Source organism: Rhinoraja longicauda, chromosome 23 (genome assembly GCF_053455715.1).
Source record: "Rhinoraja longicauda isolate Sanriku21f chromosome 23, sRhiLon1.1, whole genome shotgun sequence".
In the NCBI taxonomy this organism is placed as follows: domain Eukaryota; kingdom Metazoa; phylum Chordata; class Chondrichthyes; order Rajiformes; family Arhynchobatidae; genus Rhinoraja; species Rhinoraja longicauda.
The window spans coordinates 25,040,815-25,062,186 of NC_135975.1; the positions used below are offsets into that span (position 1 = coordinate 25,040,815).

Below are 21,372 nucleotides of genomic sequence, written 5' to 3' on the forward strand. Positions count from 1 at the left end.
TTTATCATTTCAGGAAATGAGGCTGCTTCTCGATTGTGTACGTTCTTTGCAACAGCCCTTGGCTCCATTAACCATCCACTAGCTCGCTCTTTCATCTTGCACAATGAACCCAGTCTCTGATGAAGTCACACCTCTTTTGGACACAATGTAGTCGTGACAATCCATCCACATTTTGCATAAGTTACATGTCTCTAAGTGTGTCATATTCATCTATTCATCATCATGTCGAAAAGATTTTGATCTACAACTTGATCAATGGCACTCGGTCAGGGCATGCTGGCCTGTCAAATCATAAATTACATTGATCTCATTCTGCTCACCTAATCAGACCATGCCCAGTATTGCCGATTTCATTTCCAATTTTCTATATCGTTGCTGAATTTCATAGAATTTCAGCTACGCAAATGTTCTAATATTCAGCAATGAACCTAGAACCTATGACCTCAATGCACCTATACCGTTACATCCATTATTTGGTTTTACACTTCACACAAGCTTGGAAAGATCTGCTACTTACATGTCGGTGAGGTGCCTGGGATTGGAGTGGTGCCTGTCCCTACAGTTGTCGATGGCCCAGCGGTGGCTAGAGGATACCAAGGAGCAAAAATTATTCAAGGGATATTCAACATATTTCCTCAAACTTTTAGCAGGATTTTTCCTTTGAACACATATGAAAATGAAATTAATACACACACGATGCCGCAAAGATCGCGACAAGCGAGTAGTCTGTTTATCTTTCTGTCACTACAGTAAATGAATCTGTTTTTCAATTATGTCAGCCCATCGCAACAGCTATTTGCATCTTTACCTACCCACGGCCACTATCCTTTATTTTGCACATTCAGCCTCTGCATAAGTTTGTCACTTTTCCTTTATATTCCATCGGAGTGCCAATTTCTGCTGCACCACACTTACCACTGATTCCATATCTACTAATGTGTCATCACTAACTTTTGCCCATTACCCTGAACTCCTGTAATCTAAAACATAATCTTTGGCACTCGGTCAAAAGATGCTGGACAGCCCCCTCAGAAATGTCCATGCTCTCCATTTTCTACCCTCATCAGAATATTCCCAGTATTTGCCATTCATTTTCAAAATTACTAATGCATTGCCAAATGTCAAAAAATTTGATCTGGAAATACATATATCACTTTGTGTTCAGCCGGTTGTGGGTTTTACTGCAGTTATAGTAATCCCTGTTCCTTCTGTGGTGGTTGTGCCCCACAGATCAAATAGTATAAGAAATGATAATAATGATAATAGAGTTAGACACTGTCATTTGTGTACGCATGATAATCATAACATGGTCTCAATGAAATATGCAATGTTCTCAAGTTAGGACGAGTGGAGTGAATTAATTCATCATTTTTCCTATTGGTATGTTCACACATATTATCGCAATGCTTTGGGCCTGTTATGACTGAATAAGGGCATATATGGGCACTCAACCCAATTTGTAGTTTCACCATTAACAACATCTGGCTCAAGAGTGAAGACGCTGTTATTGATATTTGTCATCAATGTCCTGATCTATGCCATTAATTGACATTGTTCTGTAATAAAACAGCATCACTTCACACAATATAAACCACACTTTCAGTGAATGGTGTTTTTACCAATTGGGCAGGTTTCAAAGGAGGCATGATTGATGTTTTTTTTTCATTATTCTGATATGCATCCAATAAATTATTATCTGAATACATGTTAACCAGCACATTGAAAGCTTGGCTTTACATACAAGAAAAACATATCATGTACAGTGACTTACAAATGGTGGTAGAGCCAGGAGGCGTAGGGGTCTCTGTCACTGAAGTTGTACTTGGTGCTGTGATGAAGAAAGGATATCAGGAAGCAATAATTATTCAAATGAAATCAACATATTAAAAAAAATCTATCAGCATGGTCCTTTCAACATGGAGGAAAAGGAGGAATGCCTGTACTTTGCGCAGCAGAGAAAAGATGATGTAACGCCGAAGATAACCCATATTTTATCATTTCAGGAATAGAGCCTGCTTCTCGATTGTGTACGTTCTTTGCAACAGCCCTTGGCTCCATTAACCATCCACTAGCTCTCTCTTTCATCTTGCACAGTGAACCCAGTCTCTGATGAAGTCACACCTCTTTTGCTCACAATGTAGTCGTGACAATCCCTCCACATTTTGCATATGTTAAATGTCTCCAAAACTGTCATCTTCATCTATGCATCATCATGTTGAAAAGAATTTGATCTAAAACTTGATCAATGGTTCTTGGTCAGGGCATGCTGGCCAGTCAAATCATAAATTACATTGATCTCATTCTGCTTAGGTAATCAGACCATGCCCAGTATTGCCGATTTCATTTCCAATTTTCTATATCGTTGCTGAATTTCATAGAATTTCAGCTACGCAAATATTCTAATATTCAGCAATGAACCTAGAACCTATGACCTCAATGCACCTATACCTTTACATCCATTATTTGGTTTTACACTTCACTAGCTTGGAAAGATCTGCTACTTACATGTCGGTGAGGTGCCTGGGGTTGAAGTGGTGCCTGTCCCTACAGTTGTCGATGGCCCAGCGGTGGCTAGAGGATACCAAGGAGCAAAAATTATTCAAAGGATATTCACCATATTTCCTCAAACTTTCAGCAGGATTTTTCCTTTCAACACATATGAAAATGAAATTAATACGCACACGATGCCGCAAGGATCGCGACAAGCGAGTAGTCTGTTTATCTTTCTGTCATTTCAGTAAATGAATCTGTTTTTCAATTATGTAAGCCCATTGCAACAGCTATTTGCATCTTTACCCACCCACTGTCACTTTCCTTTATTTTGCACATTCACCCTCTGCATAGGTTTGTCACTCTTCCTTTATATTCCATCGGAGTGCCAATTTCAGCTGCACCACACTTACCATAGATTCCACATCTAAAGATGTGTCAACACTAACATTCGCCATTACCCTGAATGCCTGTAACCTAAAACATAATCTTTGGCACTCGGTCAAAAGATGCTGGACAGCCCCCTCAGAAATGTCCATGCTCTCCATTTTCTTCCCTCGTCAGAATACTCCCAGTATTTGCCATTCGTTTTCAAAATTACTAATGTATTGCTAAATGTCCAAGAATTTGATCTTGAAATACATATATCACATTGTGTTCACGCAGATTGTGGTTTTTACTGCAGTTGTAGTAATGCCTGTTCCTTCTGTGGTGGTTGTACCCCACAGATCAAATAGTATAAGAAATGATAATAGCGATAATTGAGTAGGAGACTGTCATTTCTGTATGCATGATAATCATAACATGGTCTCAATGAAATATGCGATGTTCTCAAGTTAGGACGAGTGGAGTGAATGAATTCATCATTTTTCCTGTTGCTATGTTCATACATATTATCGCAATGCTTTGGGTCTGTCATGACCGAATAAGGGCATATATGGGCACTCATCCCAATTTGTAATTTCACCATTAACAACATCTGGCTCAAGAGTGAAGACGCTGGTATTGATATTTGTCATCAATGTCCTGATCTATGCCATCAATTGACATTGTTCTGTAATACAACAGCATCACTTCACACAATATAAACCACACTTTTAGTGAATGGTGTTTTTACCAATTGGGCAGGTTTCAAAGGAGGCATGCTTGATGGTTTTTTTTCATTATTCTGATATGCATCCAATAAATTATTATCTGAATACATCTTAACCAGCACATAGAAAGCTTGGCTTTACATACAAGATAAACATATCATTTACAGTGACTTACAGATGGTGGTAGAGCCAGGAGGCGTAGGGGTCTCTGTCACTGAAGTTGTACTTGGTGCTGTGATGAAGAAAGGATATCAGGAAGCAATAATTATTCAAAGGAAATCAACATATTTCAAAAAATCTATCAGCATGGTCCTTTCAACATGGAGGAAAAGGAGGAATGCCTGTACTTTGCGCAGCAGAGAAAAGATTATGTAACGCCGAAGATAACCCATATTTTATCATTTCAGGAAATGAGGCTGCTTCTCGATTGTGTACGTTCTTTGCAACAGCCCTTGGCTCCATTAACCATCCACTAGCTCGCTCTTTCATCTTGCACAATGAACCCAGTTTCTGATGAAGTCACACCTCTTTTGGACACAATGTAGTCGTGACAATCCCTCCACATTTTGCATAAGTTACATGTCTCTAAGTGTGTCATATTCATCTATTCATCATCATGTTGAAAAGATTTTGATCTAAAACTTGATCAATGGCTCTCGGTCAGGGCATGCTAGCCAGTCAAATCATAAATTACATTGATCTCATTCTGCTCACCTAATCAGACCATGCCCAGTATTGCCGATTTCATTTCCAATTTTCTATATCGTTGCTGAATTTCATAGAATTTCAGCTACGCAAATATTCTAATATTCAGCAATGAACCTAGAACCTATGACCTCAATGCACCTATACCGTTACATCCATTATTTGGTTTTACACTTCACACAAGCTTGGAAAGATCTGCTACTTACATGTCGGTGAGGTGCCTGGGGTTGGAGTGGTGCCTGTCCCTACAGTTGTCGATGGCCCAGCGGTGGCTAGAGGATACCAAGGAGCAAAAATTATTCAAAGGCTATTCACCATATTTCCTCAAACTTTCAGCAGGATTTTTCCTTTCAACACATATGAAAATGAAATTAATACGCACACGATGCCGCAAGGATCGCGACAAGCGAGTAGTCTGTTTATCTTTCTGTCATTTCAGTAAATGAATCTGTTTTTCAATTATGTAAGCCCATTGCAACAGCTATTTGCTTCTTTACCCACCCACTGCCACTTTCCTTTATTTTGCACATTCACCCTCTGCATAGGTTTGTCACTCTTCCTTTATATTCCATCGGAGTGCCAATTTCTGCTGCACCACACTTACCATAGATTGCACATCTAAAGATGTGTCAACACTAACATTGGCCATTACACTGAATGCCTGTAACCTAAAACATAATCTTTGGCACTCGGTCAAAAGATGCTGGACAGCCCCCTCAGAAATGTCCATGCTCTCCATTTTCTTCCCTCGTCAGAATACTCCCAGTATTTGCCATTCGTTTTCAAAATTACTAATGTATTGCTAATTGTCAAAGAATTTGATCTGGAAATACATATATCACATTGTGTTCACACAGATTGTGGCTTTTACTGCAGTTGTAGTAATGCCTGTTCCTTCTGTGGTGGTTGTGCCCCACAGATCAAATAGTATAAGAAATGATAAAAGCGATAATTGAGTAGGAGACTGTCATTTCTGTATGCATGATAATCATAACATGGTCTCAATGAAATATGCAATGTTCTCAAGTTAGGACGAGTGGAGTGAATTAATTCATCATTTTTCCTATTGGTATGTTCACACATATTATCGCAATGCTTTGGGCCTGTTATGACTGAATAAGGGCATATATGGGCACTCAACCCAATTTGTAGTTTCACCATTAACAACATCTGGCTCAAGAGTGAAGACGCTGTTATTGATATTTGTCATCAATGTCCTGATCTATGCCATCAATTGACATTGTTCTGTAATAAAACAGCATCACTTCACACAATATAAACCACACTTTCAGTGAATGGTGTTTTTACCAATTGGGCAGGTTTCAAAGGAGGCATGATTGATGTTTTTTTTTCATTATTCTGATTATTCATCCAATAAATTATTATCTGAATACATGTTAACCAGCACATTGAAAGCTTGGCTTTACATACAAGATAAACATATCATGTACAGTGACTTACAAATGGTGGTAGAGCCAGGAGGCGTAGGGGTCTCTGTCACTGAAGTTGTACTTGGTGCTGTGATGAAGAAAGGATATCAGGAAGCAATAATTATTCAAATGAAATCAACATATTTAAAAAAATCTATCAGCATGGTCCTTTCAACATGGAGGAAAAGGAGGAATGCCTGTACTTTGCGCAGCAGAGAAAAGATGATGTAACGCCGAAGATAACCCATATTTTATCATTTCAGCAAATGAGCCTTCTTCTCGATTGTGTACGTTTTTTGCAACAGCCCTTGGCTCCATTAACCACCCACTAGCTCTCTCTTTCATCTTGCACAGTGAACCCAGTCTCTGATGAAGTCACACCTCTTTTGCTCACAATGTAGTCATGACAATCCCTCCACATTTTGCATATGTTACATGTATCCAAAATTGTCATCTTCATCTATGCATCATCATGTTGAAAAGAATTTGATCTAAAACTTGATCAATGGCTCTTGGTCAGGGCATGCTGGCCAGTCAAATCATAAATTACATTGATCTCATTCTGCTTAGGTAATCAGACCATGTCCAGTATTGCCGATTCCATTTCCAATTTTCTATATCGTTGCTGAATTTCATAGAATTTCAGCTACGCAAATGTTCTAATATTCAGCAATGAACCTAGAACCTATGACCTCAATGCACCTATACCTTTACATCCATTATTTGGTTTTACACTTCACACAAACTTGGAAAGATCTGCTACTTACATGTCGGTGAGGTGCCTGGGGTTGGAGTGGTGCCTGTCCCTACAGTTGTCGATGGCCCAGCGGTGGCTAGAGGATACCAAGGAGCAAAAATTATTCAAAAGGATATTCAACATATTTCCTCAAACTTTTAGCAGGATTTTTCCTTTGAACACATATGAAAATGAAATTAATACACACACGATGCCGCAAAGATCGCGACAAGCGAATAGTCTGTTTATCTTTCTGTCACTACAGTAAATGAATCTGTTTTTCAATTATGTAAGCCCATCGCAACAGCTATTTGCATCTTTACCCACCCACTGCCACTATCCTTTATTTTGCACATTCAGCATCTGCATAAGTTTGTCACTCTTCCTTTATATTCCATCGGAGTGCCAATTTCTGCTGCACCACACTTACCACTGATTCCATATCTACTAATGTGTCATCACTAACTTTTGCCCATTACCCTGAACGCCTGTAACCTAAAACATAATCTTTGGCACTCGGCCAAAAGATGCTGGACAGCCCCCTCAGAAATGTCCATGCTCTCCATTTTCTACCCTGATCAGAATATTCCCAGTATTTGCCATTCGTTTTCAAAATTACTAATGCATTGCCAAATGTCAAAAAATTTGATCTGGAAATACATATATCACTTTGTGTTCAGCCGGTTGTGGGTTTTACTGCAGTTATAGTAATGCCTGTTCCTTCTGTGGTGGTTGTGCCCCACAGATCAAATAGTATAAGAAATGATAATAACGATAATAGAGTTAGACACTGTCATTTGTGTACGCATGATAATCATAACATGGTCTCAATGAAATATGCAATGTTCTCAAGTTAGAACGAGTGGAGTGAATGAATTCATCATTTTTCCTATTGGTATGTTCACACATATTATCGCAATGCTTTGGGCCTGTTATGACTGAATAAGGGCATATATGGGCACTCAACCCAATTTGTAGTTTCACCATTAACAACATCTGGCTCAAGAGTGAAGACGCTGTTATTGATATTTGTCATCAATGTCCTGATCTATGCCATCAATTGACATTGTTCTGTAATAAAACAGCATCACTTCACACAATATAAACCACACTTTCAGTGAATGGTGTTTTTACCAATTGGGCAGGTTTCAAAGGAGGCATGATTGATGTTTTTTTTTCATTATTCTGATATGCATCCAATAAATTATTATCTGAATACATGTTAACCAGCACATTGAAAGCTTGGCTTTACATACAAGATAAACATATCATGTACAGTGACTTACAAATGGTGGTAGAGCCAGGAGGCGTAGGGGTCTCTGTCACTGAAGTTGTACTTGGTGCTGTGATGAAGAAAGGATATCAGGAAGCAATAATTATTCAAATGAAATCAACATGTTAAAAAAAATCTATCAGCATGGTCCTTTCAACATGGAGGAAAAGGAGGAATGCCTGTACTTTGCGCAGCAGAGAAAAGATGATGTAACGCCGAAGATAACCCATATTTTATCATTTCAGGAAATGAGCCTGCTTCTCGATTGTGTACGTTCTTTGCAACAGCCCTTGGCTCCATTAACCATCCGCTAGCTCTCTCTTTCATCATGCACAATGAACCCATTCTCTGATGAAGTCACACCTCTTTTGGACACAATGTAGTCGTGACAATCCCTCCACAATTTGCATAAGTTACATGTCTCTAAGTGTGTCATATTCATCTATTCATCATCATGTTGAAAAGATTTTGATCTAAAACTTGATCAATGGCTCTCGGTCAGGGCATGCTGGCCAGTCAAATCATAAATTACATTGATCTCATTCTGCTCACCTAATCAGACCATGCCCAGTATTGCCGATTTCATTTACAATTTTCTATATCGTTGCTGAATTTCATAGAATTTCAGCTACGCAAATATTATAATATTCAGCAATGAACCTAGAACCTATGACCTCAATGCACCTATACCGTTACATCCATTATTTGGTTTTACACCACACAAGCTTGGAAAGATCTGCTACTTACATGTCGGTGAGGTGCCTGGGGTTGGAGTGGTGCCTGTCCCTACAGTTGTCGATGGCCCAGCGGTGGCTAGAGGATACCAAGGAGCAAAAATTATTCAAAGGATATTCAACATATTTCCTCAAACTGTTAGCAGGATTTTTCCTTTGAACACATATGAAAATGAAATTAATACACACACGATGCCGCAAAGATCGCGACAAGCGAGTAATCTGTTTATCTTTCTGTCACTACAGTAAATGAATCTGTTTTTCAATTATGTAAGCCCATCGCAACAGCTATTTGCATCTTTACCCACCCACGGCCACTATCCTTTATTTTGTACATTCAGCATCTGCATAAGTTTGTCACTCTTCCTTTATATTCCATCGGAGTGCAAATTTCTGCTGCACCACACTTACCACTGATTCCATATCTACTAATGTGTCATCACTAACTTTTGCCCATTACCCTGAACGCCTGTAACCTAAAACATAATCTTTGGCACTCGGCCAAAAGATGCTGGACAGCCCCCTCAGAAATGTCCATGCTCTCCATTTTCTACCCTCATCAGAATATTCCCAGTATTTGCCATTCGTTTTCAAAATTACTAATGCATTGCCAAATGTCAAAAAATTTGATCTGGAAATACATATATCACTTTGTGTTCAGCCGGTTGTGGGTTTTACTGCAGTTATAGTAATGCATGTTCCTTCTGTGGTGGTTGTGCCCCACAGATCAAATAGTATAAGAAATGATAATAACGATAATAGAGTTAGACACTGTCATTTGTGTACGCATGATAATCATAACATGGTGTCAATGAAATATGCAATGTTCTCAAGTTAGGACGAGTGGAGTGAATGAATTCATCATTTTTCCTATTGGTATGTTCACACATATTATCGCAATGCTTTGGGCCTGTTATGACTGAATAAGGGCATATATGGGCACTCAACCCAATTTGTAGTTTCACCATTAACAACATCTGGCTCAAGAGTGAAGACGCTGTTATTGATATTTGTCATCAATGTCCTGATCTATGCCATCAATTGACATTGTTCTGTAATAAAACAGCATCACTTCACACAATATAAACCACACTTTCAGTGAATGGTGTTTTTACCAATTGGGCAGGTTTCAAAGGAGGCATGATTGATGGTTTTTTTTCATTATTATGATATGCATCCAATAAATTATTATCTGAATAAATGTTAACCAGCACATTGAAAGCTTGGCTTTACATACAAGATAAACATATCATGTACAGTGACTTACAAATGGTGGTAGAGCCAGGAGGCGTAGGGGTCTCTGTCACTGAAGTTGTACTTGGTGCTGTGATGAAGAAAGGATATCAGGAAGCAATAATTATTCAAATGAAATCAACATATTTAAAAAAATCTATCAGCATGGTCCTTTCAACATGGAGGAAAAGGAGGAATGCCTGTACTTTGCGCAGCAGAGAAAAGATGATGTAACGCCGAAGATAACCCATATTTTATCATTTCAGGAAATGAGCCTGCTTCTCGATTGTGTACGTTCTTTGCAACAGCCCTTGGCTCCATTAACCATCCACTAGCTCTCTCTTTCATCTTGCACAATGAACCCATTCTCTGATGAAGTCACACCTCTTTTGGACACAATGTAGTCGTGACAATCCCTCCACAATTTGCATAAGTTACATGTCTCTAAGTGTGTCATATTCATCTATTCATCATCATGTTGAAAAGATTTTGATCTAAAACTTGATCAATGGCTCTCGATCAGGGCATGCTGGCCAGTCAAATCATAAATTACATTGATCTCATTCTGCTCACCTAATCAGACCATGCCCAGTATTGCCGATTTCATTTCCAATTTTCTATATCGTTGCTGAATTTCATAGAATTTTAGCTACGCAAATGTTCTAATATTCAGCAATGAACCTAGAACCTATGACCTCAATGCACCTATACCTTTACATCCATTATTTGGTTTTACACTTCACACAAGCTTGGAAAGATCTGCTACTTACATGTCGGTGAGGTGCCTGGGGTTGGAGTGGTGCCTGTCCCTACAGTTGTCGATGGCCCAGCGGTGGCTAGAGGATACCAAGGAGCAAAAATTATTCAAAGGCTATTCACCATATTTCCTCAAACTTTCAGCAGGATTTTTCCTTTCAACACATATGAAAATGAAATTAATACGCACACGATGCCGCAAGGATCGCGACAAGCGAGTAGTCTGTTTATCTTTCTGTCATTTCAGTAAATGAATCTGTTTTTCAATTATGTAAGCCCATTGCAACAGCTATTTGCATCTTTACCCACCCACTGCCACTTTCCTTTATTTTGCACATTCACCCTCTGCATAGGTTTGTCACTCTTCCTTTATATTCCATCGGAGTGCCAATTTCTGCTGCACCACACTTACCATAGATTCCACATCTAAAGATGTGTCAACACTAACATTGGCCATTACACTGAATGCCTGTAACCTAAAACATAATCTTTGGCACTCGGTCAAAAGATGCTGGACAGCCCCCTCAGAAATGTCCATGCTCTCCATTTTCTTCCCTCGTCAGAATACTCCCAGTATTTGCCATTCGTTTTCAAAATTACTAATGTATTGCTAATTGTCAACGAATTTGATCTGGAAATACATATATCACATTGTGTTCACGCAGATTGTGGCTTTTACTGCAGTTGTAGTAATGCCTGTTCCTTCTGTGGTGGTTGTGCCCCACAGATCAAATAGTATAAGAAATGATAAAAGCGATAATTGAGTAGGAGACTGTCATTTCTGTATGCATGATAATCATAACATGGTCTCAATGAAATATGCAATGTTCTCAAGTTAGGACGAGTGGAGTGAATGAATTCATCATTTTTCCTGTTGCTCTGTTCACACATATTATCGCAATGCTTTGGGTCTTTCATGACCGAATAAGGGCATATATGGGCACTCATCCCAATTTGTAATTTCACCATTAACAACATCTGGCTCAAGAGTGAAGACGCTGTTATTGATATTTGTCATCAATGTCCTGATCTATGCCATCAATTGACATTGTTCTGTAATAAAACAGCATCACTTCACACAATATAAACCACACTTTCAGTGAATGGTGTTTTTACCAATTGGGCAGGTTTCAAAGGAGGCAGGCTTGATGGTTTTTTTTCATTATTCTGATATGCATCCAATAAATTATTATCTGAATACATGTTAACCAGCACATTGAAAGCTTGGCTTTACATACAAGATAAACATATCATGTACAGTGACTTACAAATGGTGGTAGAGCCAGGAGGCGTAGGGGTCTCTGTCACTGAAGTTGTACTTGGTGCTGTGATGAAGAAAGGATATCAGGAAGCAATAATTATTCAAATGAAATCAACATATTTAAAAAAATCTATCAGCATGGTCCTTTCAACATGGAGGAAAAGGAGGAATGCCTGTACTTTGCGCAGCAGAGAAAAGATGATGTAACGCCGAAGATAACCCATATTTTATCATTTCAGGAAATGAGCCTGCTTCTCGATTGTGTACGTTCTTTGCAACAGCCCTTGGCTCCATTAACCATCCACTAGCCCTCTCTTTCATCTTGTACAGTGAACCCAGTCTCTGATGAAGTCACACCTCTTTTGCTCACAATGTAGTCATGACAATCCCTCCACATTTTGCATATGTTACATGTCTCCAAAACCGTCATCTTCATCTATGCATCATCATGTTGAAAAGAATTTGATCTAAAACTTGATCAATGGCTCTTGGTCAGGGCATGCTGGCCAGTCAAATCATAAATTACATTGATCTCATTCTGCTTAGGTAATCAGACCATGCCCAGTATTGCCGATTTCTTTTCCAATTTTCTATATCGTTGCTGAATTTCATAGAATTTCAGCTACTCAAATGTTCTAATATTCAGCAATGAACCTAGAACCTATGACCTCAATGCACCTATACCTTTACATCCATTATTTGGTTTTACACTTCACACAAGCTTGGAAAGATCTGCAACTTACATGTCGGTGAGGTGCCTGGGGTTGGAGTGGTGCCTGTCCCTACAGTTGTCGATGGCCCAGCGGTGGCTAGAGGATACCAAGGAGCAAATATTATTCAAAGGCTATTCACCATATTTCCTCAAACTCTCAGCAGGATTTTTCCTTTCAACACACATGAAAATGAAATTAATACGCACACAATGCCGCAAGGATCGCGACAAGCGAGTAGTCTGTTTATCTTTCTGTCATTTCAGTAAATGAATCTGTTTTTCAATTATGTAAGCCCATTGCAACAGCTATTTGCATCTTTACCCACCCACTGCCACTTTCCTTTATTTTGCACATTCACCCTCTGCATAGGTTTGTCACTCTTCCTTTATATTTCATCGGAGTGCCAATTTCTGCTGCACCACACTTACCATAGATTCCACATCTAAAGATGTGTCAACACTAACATTGGCCATTACACTGAATGCCTGTAACCTAAAACATAATCTTTGGCACTCGGTCAAAAGATGCTGGACAGCCCCCTCAGAAATGTCCATGCTCTCCATTTTCTTCCCTCGTCAGAATACTCCCAGTATTTGCCATTCGTTTTCAAAATTACTAATGTATTGCTAATTGTCAAAGAATTTGATCTGGAAATACATATATCACTTTGTGTTCAGCCGGTTGTGGGTTTTACTGCAGTTATAGTAATGCCTGTTCCTTCTGTGGTGGTTGTGCCCCACAGATCAAATAATATAAGAAATGATAATAGCGATAATTGAGTAGGAGACTGTCATTTCTGTATGCATGATAATCATAACATGGTCTCAATGAAATATGCGATGTTCTCAAGTTAGGACGAGTGGAGTGAATGAATTCATCATTTTTCCTGTTGCTATGTTCACACATATTATCGCAACGCTTTGGGTCTGTCATGACCGAATAAGAGCATATATGGGCACTCATCCCAATTTGTAATTTCACCATTAACAACATCTGGCTCAAGAGTGAAGACGCTGGTATTGATATTTGTCATCTATGTCCTGATCTATGCCATTAATTGACATTGTTCTGTAATACAACAGCATCACTTCACACAATATAAACCACACTTTTAGTGAATGGTGTTTTTACCAATTGGGCAGGTTTCAAAGGAGGCATGCTTGATGGTTTTTTTTCATTATTCTGATATGCATCCAATAAATTATTATCTGAATACATGTTAACCAGCACATTGAAAGCTTGGCTTTACATACAAGATAAACATATCATGTACAGTGACTTACAAATGGTGGTAGAGCCAGGAGGCGTAGGGGTCTCTGTCACTGAAGTTGTACTTGGTGCTGTGATGAAGAAAGGATATCAGGAAGCAATAATTATTCAAAGGAAATCAACATATTTCAAAAAATCTATCAGCATGGTCCTTTCAACATGGAGGAAAAGGAGGAATGCCTGTACTTTGCGCAGCAGAGAAAAGATTATGTAACGCCGAAGATAACCCATATTTTATCATTTCAGGAAATGAGCCTGCTTCTCGATTGTGTACGTTCTTTGCAACAGCCCTTGGCTCCATTAACCATCCACTAGCTCGTTCTTTCATCTTGCACAATGAACCCAGTCTCTGATGAAGTCACACCTCTTTTGGACACAATGTAGTCGTGATAATCCCTCCACATTTTGCATAAGTTACATGTCTCTAAGTGTGTCATATTCATCTATTCATCATCATGTCGAAAAGATTTTGATCTAAAACTTGATCAATGGCTCTCGGTCAGGGCATGCTGGCCAGTCAAATCATAAATTACATTGATCTCATTCTGCTCACCTAATCAGACCATGCCCAGTATTGCCGATTTCATTTCCAATTTTCTATATCGTTGCTGAATTTCATAGAATTTCAGCTACGCAAATATTCTAATATTCAGCAATGAACCTAGAACCTATGACCTCAATGCACCTATACCGTTACATCCATTATTTGGTTTTACACTTCACACAAGCTTGGAAAGGTCTGCTACTTACATGTCGGTGAGGTGCCTGGGATTGGAGTGGTGCCTGTCCCTACAGTTGTCGATGGCCCAGCGGTGGCTAGAGGATACCAAGGAGCAAAAATTATTCAAGGGATATTCAACATATTTCCTCAAACTTTTAGCAGGATTTTACCTTTGAACACATATGAAAATGAATTTAATACACACACGATGCCGCAAAGATCGCGACAAGCGTGTAGTCTGTTTATCTTTCTGTCACTACAGTAAATGAATCTGTTTTTCAATTATGTAAGCCCATCGCAACAGCTATTTGCATCTTTACCTACCCACGGCCACTATCCTTTATTTTGCACATTCAGCCTCTGCATAAGTTTGTCACTTTTCCTTTATATTCCATCGGAGTGCCAATTTCTGCTGCACCACACTTACCACTGATTCCATATCTACTAATGTGTCATCACTAACTTTTGCCCATTACCCTGAACGCCTGTAATCTAAAACATAATCTTTGGCACTCGGCCAAAAGATGCTGGACAGCCCCCTCAGAAATGTCCATGCTCTCCATTTTCTACCCTCATCAGAATATTCCCAGTATTTGCCATTCGTTTTCAAAATTACTAATGCATTGCCAAATGTCAAAAAATTTGATCTGGAAATACATATATCACTTTCTGTTCAGCCGGTTGTGGGTTTTACTGCAGTTATAGTAATCCCTGTTCCTTCTGTGGTGGTTGTGCCCCACAGATCAAAATAGTATAAGAAATGATAATAACGATAATAGAGTTAGACACTGTCATTTGTGTACGCATGATAATCATAACATGGTCTCAATGAAATATGCAATGTTCTCAAGTTAGGACGAGTGGAGTGAATGAATTCATCATTTTTCCTATTGCTATGTTCACACATATTATCGCAATGCTTTGGGCCTGTTATGACTGAATAAGGGCATATATGGGCACTCAACCCAATTTGTAGTTTCATCATTAACAACATCTGGCTCAAGAGTGATGACGCTGTTATTGATATTTGTCATCAATGTCCTGATCTATGCCATTAATTGACATTGTTCTGTAATAAAACAGCATCACTTCACACAATATAAACCACACTTTCAGTGAATGGTGTTTTTACCAATTGGGCAGGTTTCAAAGGAGGCATGATTGATGTTTTTTTTTCATTATTCTGATATGCATCCAATAAATTATTATCTGAATACATGTTAACCAGCACATTGTAAGCTTGGCTTTACATACAAGATAAACATATCATGTACAGTGACTTACAAATGGTGGTAGAGCCAGGAGGCTTAGGGGTCTCTGTCACTGAAGTTGTACTTGGTGCTGTGATGAAGAAAGGATATCAGGAAGCAATAATTATTCAAATGAAATCAACATATTAAAAAAAATCTATCAGCATGGTCCTTTCAACGTGAAGGAAAATGAGGAATGCCTGTACTTTGCGCAGCAGAGAAAAGATGATGTAACGCCGAAGATAACCCATATTTTATCATTTCAGGAAATGAGCCTGCTTCTCGATTGTGTACGTTCTTTGCAACAGCCCTTGGCTCCATTAACCATCCACTAGCTCTCTCTTTCATCTTGCACAGTGAACACAGTCTCTGATGAAGTCACACCTATTTTGCTCACAATGAGGTCGTGACAATCCCTCCACATTTTGCATATGTTAAATGTCTCCAAAACTGTCATCTTCATCTATGCATCATCATGTTGAAAAGAATTTGATCTAAAACTTGATCAATGGCTCTTGGTCAGGGCATGCTGGCCAGTCAAATCATAAATTACATTGATCTCATTCTGCTTAGGTAATCAGACCATGCCCAGTATTGCCGATTTCATTTCCAATTTTCTATATCGTTGCTGAATTTCATAGAATTTCAGCTACGCAAATATTCTAATATTCAGCAATGAACCTAGAACCTATGACCTCAATGCACCTATAACTTTACATCCATTATTTGGTTTTACACTTCACTAGCTTGGAAAGATCTGCTACTTACATGTCGGTGAGGTGCCTGGGGTTGAAGTGGTGCCTGTCCCTACAGTTGTCGATGGCCCAGCGGTGGCTAGATGATACCAAGGAGCAAAAATTATTCAAAGGATATTCACCATATTTCCTCAAACTTTCAGCAGGATTTTTCCTTTCAACACATATGAAAATGAAATTAATATGCACACGATGCCGCAAGGATCGCGACAAGTGAGTAGTCTGTTTATCTTTCTGTCATTTCAGTAAATGAATCTGTTTTTCAAATATGTAAGCCCATTGCAACAGCTATTTGCATCTTTACCCACCCACTGCCACTTTCCTTTATTTTGCACATTCACCCTCTGCATAGGTTTGTCACTCTTCCTTTATATTCCATCGGAGTGCCAATTTCAGCTGCACCACACTTACCATAGATTCCACATCTAAAGATGTGTCAACACTAACATTGGCCATTACCCTGAATGCCTGTAACCTAAAACATAATCTTTGGCACTCGGTCAAAAGATGCTGGACAGCCCCCTCAGAAATGTCCATGCTCTCCATTTTCTTCCATCGTCAGAATACTCCCAGTATTTGCCATTCGTTTTCAAAATTACTAATGTATTGCTAAATGTCCAAGAATTTGATCTTGAAATACATATATCACATTGTGTTCACGCAGATTGTGGTTTTTACTGCAGTTGTAGTAATGCCTGTTCCTTCTGTGGTGGTTGTACCCCACAGATCAAATAGTATAAGAAATGATAATAGCGATAATTGAGTAGGAGACTGTCATTTCTGTATGCATGATAATCATAACATGATCTCAATGAAATATGCGATGTTCTCAAGTTAGGACGAGTGGAGTGAATGAATTCATCATTTTTCCTGTTGCTATGTTCACACATATTATCGCAATGCTTTGGGTCTGTCATGACCGAATAAGGGCATATATGGGCACTCATCCCAATTTGTAATTTCACCATTAACAACATCTGGCTCAAGAGTGAAGACGCTGGTATTGATATTTGTCATCAATGTCCTGATCTATGCCATCAATTGACATTGTTCTGTAATACAACAGCATCACTTCACACAATATAAACCACACTTTTAGTGAATGGTGTTTTTACCAATTGGGCAGGTTTCAAAGGAGGCATGCTTGATGGTTTTTTTTCATTATTCTGATATGCATCCAATAAATTATTATCTGAATACATCTTAACCAGCACATAGAAAGCTTGGCTTTACATACAAGATAAACATATCATTTACAGTGACTTACAGATGGTGGTAGAGCCAGGAGGCGTAGGGGTCTCTGTCACTGAAGTTGTACTTGGTGCTGTGATGAAGAAAGGATATCAGGAAGCAATAATTATTCAAAGGAAATCAACATATTTCAAAAAATCTATCAGCATGGTCCTTTCATCATGGAGGAAAAGGAGGAATGCCTGTACTTTGCGCAGCAGAGAAAAGATTATGTAACGCCGAAGATAACCCATATTGTATCATTTCAGGAAATGAGGCTGCTTCTCGATTGTGTACGTTCTTTGCAACAGCCCTTGGCTCCATTAACCATCCACTAGCTCGCTCTTTCATCTTGCACAATGAACCCAGTCTCTGATGAAGTCACACCTCTTTTGGACACAATGTAGTCGTGACAATCCCTCCACATTTTGCATAAGTTACATGTCTCTAAGTGTGTCATATTCATCTATTCATCAACATGTTGAAAAGATTTTGATCTAAAACTTGATCAATGGCTCTCGGTCAGGGCATGCTGGCCAGTCAAATCATAAATTACTTTGATCTCATTCTGCTCACCTAATCAGACCATGCCCAGTATTGCCGATTTCATTTCCAATTTTCTATATCGTTGCTGAATTTCATAGAATTTCAGCTACGCAAATATTCTAATATTCAGCAATGAACCTAGAACCTATGACCTCAATGCACCTATACCGTTACATCCATTATTTGGTTTTACACTTCACACAAGCTTGGAAAGATCTGCTACTTACATGTTGGTGAGGTGCCTGGGGTTGGAGTGGTGCCTGTCCCTACAGTTGTCGATGGCCCAGCGGTGGCTAGAGGATACCAAGGAGCAAAAATTATTCAAAGGCTATTAACCATATTTCCTCAAACTTTCAGCAGGATTTTTCCTTTCAACACATATGAAAATGAAATTAATACGCACACGATGCCGCAAGGATCGCGACAAGCGAGTAGTCTGTTTATCTTTCTGTCATTTCAGTAAATGAATCTGTTTTTCAATTATGTAAGCCCATTGCAACAGCTATTTGCATCTTTACCCACCCACTGCCACTTTCCTTTATTTTGCACATTCACCCTCTGCATAGGTTTGTCACTCTTCCTTTATATTCCATCGGAGTGCCAATTTCTGCTGCACCACACTTACCATAGATTCCACATCTAAAGATGTGTCAACACTAACATTGGCCATTACACTGAATGCCTGTAACCTGAAACAAAATCTTTGGCACTCGGTCAAAAGATGCTGGACAGCCCCCTCAGAAATGTCCATGCTCTCCATTTTCTTCCCTCGTCAGAATAGTCCCAGTATTTGCCATTCGTTTTCAAAATTACTAATGTATTGCTAATTGTCAAAGAATTTGATCTGGAAATACATATATCACATTGTGTTCACGCAGATTGTGGCTTTTACTGCAGTTGTAGTAATGCCTGTTCATTCTGTGGTGGTTGTGCCCCACAGATCAAATAGTATAAGAAATGATAAAAGCGATAATTGAGTAGGAGACTGTCATTTCTGTATGCCTGATAATCATAACATGGTCTCAATGAAATATGCGATGTTCTCAAGTTAGGACGAGTGGAGTGAATGAATTCATCATTTTTCCTGTTGCTAAGTTCACACATATTATCGCAATGCTTTGGGTCTTTCATGACCGAATAAGGGCATATATGGGCACTCAACCCAATTTGTAGTTTCACCATTAACAACATCTGGCTCAAGAGTGAAGACGCTGTTATTGATATTTGTCATCAATGTCCTGATCTATGCCATCAATTGACATTGTTCTGTAATAAAACAGCATCACTTCACACAATATAAACCACACTTTCAGTGAATGGTGTTTTTACCAATTGGGCAGGTTTCAAAGGAGGCATGATTGATGTTTTTTTTTCATTATTCTGATATGCATCCAATAAATTATTATCTGAATACATGTTAACCAGCACATTGAAAGCTTGGCTTTACATACAAGATAAACATATCATGTACAGTGACTTACAAATGGTGGTAGAGCCAGGAGGCGTAGGGGTCTCTGTCACTGAAGTTGTACTTGGTGCTGTGATGAAGAAAGGATATCAGGAAGCAATAATTATTCAAATGAAATCAACATATTAAAAAAAATCTATCAGCATGGTCCTTTCAACATGGAGGAAAAGGAGGAATGCCTGTACTTTGCGCAGCAGAGAAAAGATGATGTAACGCCGAAGATAACCCATATTTTATCATTTCAGGAAATGAGCCTGCTTCTCGATTGTGTACGTTCTTTGCAACAGCCCTTGGCTCCATTAACCATCCACTAGCTCTCTCTTTCATCTTGCACAATGAACCCAGTCTCTGATGAAGTCACACCTCTTTTGGACACAATGTAGACGTGACAATCCCTCCACAATTTGCATAAGTTACATGTCTCTAAGTGTGTCATATTCATCTATTCATCATCATGTTGAAAAGATTTTGATCTAAAACTTGATCAATGGCTCTCGGTCAGGGCATGCTGGCCAGTCAAATCATAAATTACATTGATTTCATTCTGCTCACCTAATCAGACCATGCCCAGTATTGCCGATTTCATTTCCAATTTTCTATATCGTTGCTGAATTTCATAGAATTTCAGCTACGCAAATATTCTAATATTCAGCAATGAACCTAGAACCTATGACCTCAATGCACCTATACCGTTACATCCATTATTTGGTTTTACACCACACAAGCTTGGAAAGATCAGCTACTTACATGTCGGTGAGGTGCCTGGGGTTGGAGTGGTGCCTGTCCCTACAGTTGTCGATGGCCCAGCGGTGGCTAGAGGATACCAAGGAGCAAAAATTATTCAAAGGATATTCAACATATTTCCTCAAACTTTTAGCAGGATTTTTCCTTTGAACACATATGAAAATGAAATTAATACACACACGATGCCGCAAAGATCGCGACAAGCGAGTAGTCTGTTTATCTTTCTGTCACTACAGTAAATGAATCTGTTTTTCAATTATGTCAGCCCATCGCAACGGCTATTTGCATCTTTACCCACCCACTGCCACTATCCTTTATTTTGCACATTCAGCATCTGCATAAGTTTGTCACTCTTCCTTTATATTCCATCGGAGTGCCAATTTCTGCTGCACCACACTTACCACTGATTCCATATCTACTAATGTGTCATCACTAACTTTTGCCCATTACCCTGAACGCCTGTAACCTAAAACATAATCTTTGGCACTCGGCCAAAAGATGCTGGACAGCCCCCTCAGAAATGTCCATGCTCTCCATTTTCTACCCTGATCAGAATATTCCCAGTATTTGCCATTCGTTTTCAAAATTACTAATGCATTGCCAAATGTCAAAAAATTTGATCTGGAAATACATATATCACTTTGTGTTCAGCCGGTTGTGGGTTTTACTGCAGTTATAGTAATGCCTGTTCCTTCTGTGGTGGTTGTGCCCCACAGATCAAATAGTATAAGAAATGATAATAACGATAATAGAGTTAGACACTGTCATTTGTGTACGCATGATAATCATAACATGGTCTCAATGAAATATGCAATGTTCTCAAGTTAGGACGAGTGGAGTGAATGAATTCATCATTTTTCCTATTGGTATGTTCACACATATTATCGCAATGCTTTGGGCCTGTTATGACTGAATAAGGGCATATATGGGCACTCAACCCAATTTGTAGTTTCACCATTAACAA

At 39.0% G+C, this 21,372-nt stretch overlaps 2 long non-coding RNA genes across 2 annotated transcripts in view; both read right to left on the minus strand.

Annotated features, from left to right (window-relative positions):
* The window catches only part of LOC144604954 (uncharacterized), a 42,758-nt gene that overhangs the window by 2,182 nt on the left and 19,204 nt on the right, over positions 1–21,372 (minus strand). The window lies entirely within an intron of this gene.
* Positions 14,445–17,748, minus strand: LOC144604952 (uncharacterized). The gene is made up of 4 exons (XR_013548790.1): positions 17,688–17,748; positions 16,434–16,499; positions 15,700–15,756; positions 14,445–14,510 (listed from the first exon to the last, which is right to left on the minus strand). It is a non-coding gene; the product is annotated as an uncharacterized LOC144604952 (long non-coding RNA).